The sequence below is a fragment of the Saimiri boliviensis genome, chromosome 4 (assembly GCF_048565385.1).
Source record: "Saimiri boliviensis isolate mSaiBol1 chromosome 4, mSaiBol1.pri, whole genome shotgun sequence".
In the NCBI taxonomy this organism is placed as follows: Eukaryota; Metazoa; Chordata; class Mammalia; order Primates; family Cebidae; genus Saimiri; species Saimiri boliviensis.
Genome location: NC_133452.1, coordinates 85,830,268 through 85,837,471, shown reverse-complemented (window position 1 = coordinate 85,837,471; position 7,204 = coordinate 85,830,268).

Genomic DNA, 7,204 nt, shown 5'->3' with positions numbered 1-7,204 from the left:
CAATGGTGCCCTAATCTAAATAATATAAATGTTTAAAGTGGTACTTTCTAAAATAAAAATATCTGCAGTTTCCTAGAATAAAACCTTCAAATTGTGATGCAACACTGTTACTGACTATCCACTGCACTGATCTGTGAGGAACTGAATCCAGAGAGCACAATTCTTAAACATTGCTGGTTGAACTATAAAGACATCACATCATTAATTGTTCTCATTATGGAATTTTCTCCATCTGACTTTTTAGTTTATTGAATAGATTTGTTAAGGAAAATAAATAGGCAGTTTGCTTATACTCGAGCTTCCCAATCTCTTTCCATTAAAGACTCTTTTTATGTTTTAATATATCTTACAGTTGACATTTACACTTTTTAAGTTCCATTTCCTTCAGTGTCTCTTCTCTACATTCAAGTACTTTGCTTTGAGACCTTACAGTAAGTTAAAATATAGCTTCCCTTCTCTACCTCCATGTCTGCCTTTATTGAGACAACCATTGTGCCCAAACCTATTGATCCATGTGCTTCCCCCCAAAAAACACTTCAGCTCAAATTTTGAATCTTTAAGTTAAAACTAAGCTACCACTCCCTCAGCCCAGTCTGGGCCCTGGTTTGGTTCCTTGCAATGTTAAAGTCGTAATACAGGTAGCTTAGACCCATTCACTGTGAAATAATTCCTATAGTGATTGAAAAGAGCACAACCTCAGAAACATCACTACCAAAAAATATAGATCAAGGATGCTTTTTAAAAGATCAAGAAAGAAAAGGAACAGCATAAAAATAAAATAAAATACTGAAATAATATATTTCACTAGATATCCTCTAATCTCTGTGAGGGGTCTTAGACAGAATGGGGCAGATAAGTTAACATTAAAGGAAAAGGAACAGCAGTACATGCAAAATGCTGCTCTGTGCCTGGGATCTGTAAATGTGGTCCATCACTCCTTCTACCAGGGACCAAAGGCACCCATGTTCTGTGCTCAGAGGAGCACAGTAGCACTTCAGCAAGCAGACCCTCTGAAGCAAGACACCTTCCTAGAAAAGGACGTTGCTTATTAAAACAAACAAGCAAAAAAGTAGCAGTATTTATGACACATAATCTTGGCTTTCATCTTTCGGCTCAGGATTCTCCTTATAACATGCCAGTATGAGTGTGGCAACTAAAATGTCACTCACAGAACACAGGGGCAATCTTTTAAATTTAATTTTCATTGAAAATAAAGTGTATGTATTCAGTTGATAACTAAACCAAAAGTTCTTTAAAGAGAGTGCCTATATGTAATGATTGCTTCCTTATATAACAGGTAAGTTAATGAAGGCATGAATAACCTTTTTTGAAACTAGAATGATGGATATACGCTGGCTAAAAGTGAAAACAAATAATAAAATAGCACCACTCACAAAGTGCATCTCTGCTGAACCACTAGGCTAAAGATTGAACAAAAGAGCTCACAGTTTTCCCGTATCTGCTGCCTCAAAAGCAAATGCTCAAATTACAAAAGCTCGATCCAAGGAACCCTTCTGACAAGCAGAAATATTACCTTAGTGCTCTCCAAGATCCTATTAAAGCTACCAGAAGCAGAACAGCAAGGAAACAGTAAAAACTTTCTGCAATAATAATGTCAATGATGTTGATAGAGAGTTAAGGCACTTATTAAGTGTCCCTTTGGAGGAAGCAAGGAAAGATTATTAAGAATAACAACCACCAAGGATGACCAGATTCATTAGCTCCTTGTGAGTCAAAGCCCCAGGCAGTTCCTGAGCCTATTAGAAGGTCTGAGACAGCCAGGTCAAGAGAGGATCAATTTGTATCCACAAGCTAGTGAGAGACAACAACATAAATCTGTGGGTTAGGTTTGCCATCTTGCTGTTCTGGGGTTTCTCGGCAAATTTGGTTTATTAGTACGAGGATGAACAATCTTTAATGAAACCAAAGTTTATTGACAAACTGTGCACAACCCATGAAAGCATCCCTGGGAGAAAAGGCCCATTTCCTCCCCTGAAGATCCCCTCATTTATGTGAAGGTTTTGTTTATTTTTCTAACCAGAAATACTCTTTTAATAAATAATGTGTCATTTATTATCTCCAAAAGTCATATGTTTTACAAGCAATCTGTTCTCTCTCTTTTACTAGTTTCTTAGTCAAATTCTCTTTCTGTGGAGACTTTGGCATTGAACTATATTGAAAACTGTTAAGTTTGTTCAAACATCATAGGTGATAAAACTATTTCCATTCCTAAAAGATTGCTTTGGACAGCCTAACACATGAAACAGAACTAGAAACATATTTAACGTTACTAACCTTAGAGACAGGGGCATTCAATACAATTCATTAAGGATAATTGAAAGAGAAATTTTACAATGAAAATGTAACAAGAAACATTGTGTAAATTAACTTTTTGAAGTATATTCTTCCCTCAGTGCACATAGTCAGCTCTCATTAATTTTAATGGACATAACTTGTTCATATATCAGCTGAAGAATTTTACTTGCTTCTTGTAAAACTGGGTGCATAAAGAAAAATGGACATTGCTGCTGAATATTGCCTAGATAATAAAGTCCAAAGGCATTATAGTTAATTAAATCTAAGTTGTTGCATAGACTCATAAATGAGGAATTATAAATTAAGCAAATTTTGTGTGTGTGTTTTTTTAAAGAAAGCTCCTGGGAAAATCATGCTGTGGTCAGGCCACATGTATTGTTGACTGCTTTTCCACTCAAAATACAATTCTCGCACCACTATGAACTGTAAGCTTGCGGGTAGATATAATGTCTTACTCTCCAGCACTACACACACAGCATGCGCCTACCACCCAAAGGTCACTCTGTAGATAGCTGAATTGAAACTGACTGACTATTCATTGTTCCCTAAATTCTCTCCAAACTTTCACACCTCTAGGCCTCAGTTCATACTGATTTCCCTGTCTATAATATCCTCTTATGTGCCCAACCCTAATCTTCAATTGCTAAATCCCAAGCCAAGCCACAAAAGCTCTATCAAATGCTAGGAAGTTTTTCCTGATCCTCCCAAATGAAGATTGTTAGATCAGCATAATCTCATAATCCTGTTACATTCTTAAAACTTACTGAAGACCCAAAAGAGTTTTATTTATATGAATCACACCTATCAAAATTTACCAATTAGAAATTAAAATGGAAAAAAATATCTATTCATTTGCTAAAATAACAATAGAAAATCAATGTTAAGAAAATATAAAAATAAATCCAAATTTCCCCCCAAATATTAACAGATTGATATTATTCAGTAATTAGCAAATCTCTCTCTTTTTCTTTTTTTGGTTGAAATGGTCTCTCTGTAGCCCAGGCGAGAGTACAGTGGCATGATACGGGCTCACTGCAACCTCTGCCTTCTGGGTTCAAGTGATTCTCCTGCCTCAGCTTCCTGAGTAGCTGGGATTACAAGCATGCACCGACATGTCAAGTTAATTTTTGTATTTTTAATAGAGATAGGATTTCACTATGTTAGCCAGGCTTGTCTCGAACTCCTGATCTCAAGTGATCTGCCCACCTCAGCCTCCCAAAGTGCTGGGATTACCGGCATAACCCACAGCATCTGTCTAGATCTCTTTAATTTCTGGCTTAAAACAGAGCACTAGATTTTCATACCCATTTCTGCACTCAGTAAGTTGCAATAAATTGTTTGGGTTGAAACATTTGAAGAAAAACTGGCCCACATGACATGTAGTTGGGAAAGAGAGTATTTTGATAACCTTTTCAGTTAGTTTTGGGTGTTCTTGATATTACACAAATATTCTACAAATGACAGTTTCTTAAATGTTAGTTGCAGTATGAAATATGAAACAATATTAATGAACTTTGTATATTCTGTTACATTATTGTTCTATTTTGTATTTTGAATATTTTTACATATGCATGGTTCATAATATTATGCATCTGTTTCTTTTTTTGAGATACTTCAGATGATGCCAATGTACAGCCATATTTGGAAACTGTTGCTCTTGAATTTCTGATCAGAGCCATAAGGAATTAGAATGTGTTTCTCTTACTTCCAATAACCCTGGTCATAATAATACCTCCTCTCTCTCTCTCTGGGTGTATTACATCCAGAATAACAGAGAGAATTTGAAGATTATGAGAAGGAAGAAAAACAGACGAAGCTAGAGAAGGTATGTGGATCATGACATATCTATTATTTTGTGAGTGTCTAGTGTGTGCTATACACACACAGAAACACATTTTTTTTCAGAACCATATAAGATTATATTGTAATGCCTCCTTACTTTGCAATGTCAAATACTTTCATGTATGTTTCTTAAAAACAATGACTACACACCTATTAGAATGGCTAAAATCCAAAACACTGACAACACCAAATGCTGACGAGTATGTGGAGCAACAGGAACTCTCATTCAGTGTTCCTGGGAATGCAAGATTGAAAAGACACTTTGGAAGATCATTTGCCAGTTTCTTACAACACTGGATATACTTTTATTACGTGATCTAGCAATTATGCTCCTTGATTTTTACTCAGATGAGTTGAAAACTTTATGTATACCTAAAAACTGGGACATTAATGTTTATGGCAACTTTATTCACAATTGCCAAAACTTTGAAGCAACCAAGATGTTCTTCAGTGGGTAGGTGAATATGTAAACTGTTGTATATCCAGACAATGGAATATTATTTAACACTAAAAATAAATGAGCTGTCAAGCCACAAAAAGACATGGAGTAACCTTAAATCTATATTACTATGTGAAAGAAGCCAATCCAAAAAGGCTAACATACTGTATGATTCCAACAATATAACATTCTGAAAAAGGCAAAACTATGGAGACATTAAAAAGATGAGTGGTTACCAGGGGTTGGGAGGAAGAAGGCAAAAACGGCAGAGCACATAGGATTTTTAGGGTCTATAATGGTGAATACATGTTTTACACATTTGTAAAAATTCATAGAATGTACAACACAGAGAGTGAACCGTAATGTAGACTATGAGCTTTGGGCGATAATGATACGTCAATGCAGGTTCATTGATTCTAAGAAATGTACCACTGTGGTGTAGATGTCAATAGCGGGGGAGGCTGTACATATGTGAGGACAGGGGTATGTGTCCTATCTGCTCAACTGCACTGTGAAACTAAAACTACAATAAAGTTTATTACTTAGAAAACAAGGGTAAGGACATTCTTTTACAAAGCACAGTTTAATTATCAAAATCAAGAACTTACTATTTATACGACTATTAACTAATCTACAGAATTTAGTCAAATTTCACTAATCATTCCACTAATGTCCTTGATAGCAAAAGGAAAAAAAATGGTGGTGGTTGTTTTTTTTTTTAACCAGAATTATACATTGCATTTAGTTGTCATGTCTCTTTATTGCCTTACAATTCCTCAATCCTTCTTGGTCTTTCATGACCTCAACATTAAGATGTATACAAGCCCTTAGTTTGAATTTATCTGATGTTTACTCATAAACAGATTTAGTTTATGCATTTTTGGAAGAATTAGCACAGAAGTAAAGTGCTGTGTCCTTTTCACAGCATGATAATAAGCACATGATCTCTCTGTCTCATTATTAGTGACATTTACTTCGATCACTTAAGATGATTTCTGCCATGTTTCCTCAGTGTAAATATTTTTTCCCTTTGTAATTAATACCTTCTGGAGACCTACTTTGACATGATGTAAATGTCCTACTTCTCAACCATCAAATTTTCAACCACCATTACTTTCTTGGTGCTTAGCTAAAATAAATAAAATAAATAAGGGTCTATTATTATTATGGTGGCTGCCAACAGGTGATGTGTCTACTTTTTAATTCCTTTCAAGTTCTCCCTTCTCTTTCAGTAACATCAAATATTTCTGTTATTCTGCAAGTGACATAACACAAACTAAGCAGCAGCAGTGTTTAATTGCATCCTCGGAACTGATCAGATTCTAATCAGTTTAATTAGGTTCGTGTCATTCCGTACATTCTAGGGCATTGCTAATGGGGCTACCATTAAGCAGATACCTGAAAAATCCCTGGTTGGCATGTCTCTTCCGGGCTCACGGAAGATTTCCAACTCTTGTTTATCAAAGGTAAGAACACTAAAAACTTCTTGAATTTTCCTCAGTTTGAAGATCCTTGACCCAGAAAAAGAGTAGATACTTGGGGTCCTTAAAAAAGTAATTGGAGACCTGGAGCAGTGGCTCACACCTGTAATCCCAACACTTTGGGAGACTGAGGCGGGTGGATCACAAGATCAGGAGTTCAAGACCAGCCTGGCCAAGATGGTGGAACCCTATCTCTACTAAAAATACAACAATTAGCTAGGCCTGGTGGCAGGCACCTGTAATCCCAGCTACTCAGGAGGCTGAGGCAGGAAAATCACTTGAACATGGGCAGCAAAGGTTGCAGTGAGCCGACATCACACCTCTGCCCTCCAGCCTGGACAATAGAGTGAGACTTCATCTCAAAGCAAACAAACAAAAAAAGGTAATTGGAAAATCTTCAGACAAGCCATAACTGTCATTTCTAAGGTTCAAACTATAGAACCAAATCACCTCACTGAATTCAGACAATCTAGCTTCAGAATAAACTGACTTTTTCTCCTATTATATGCATTCTTCTTTTAAGCCTATACAGAAGTTTTAGACTTCAGAGAATGTATTTTTCAGTTTTAGAATTTCCATTTGATTCTTTTTTATAATTATTTTCCTATTAAGGTTTATTACTTTTAATTAATTATATGAGAAAATTTTCCTTTAGATACCTGAAAATAGGTGTAATTGTTTCTTTAAAGTCTGTATCTGCTAATTCCAACTTTTGGATTATCTCAGGGTCAGTCTCTGTTGTCTTTTTCATAAGAAGGGCCTATGGGTTAAGATTTCTTGTTTATTTATATTGCAAGTACTTTTGCATTATATCCTGAGCCCTGTGAATAAAAGTTATCACTAAATAGTATTTATTGTATTTAGTGTCACTTCTCCTCCAGTGTTTGCCTGCTTTTCTTCACTTTCTAGTACCTTCAAGCAAATAATTTTTTAAAATATTTTATCTAGAATTTGTAATTCTCTGCGGAAGTATTATATTTGTCAATTAGCAAAGACAGAACAAATCATCTTATTGATAGTTATTTGAGACCATGGATTCCTCTTTATCAACAACATGGTTATATTTAACTTAGTTTCCTTTTCATTAACTGATTCATCCCTTCTTTGCTTAACAGATTCACTGTGT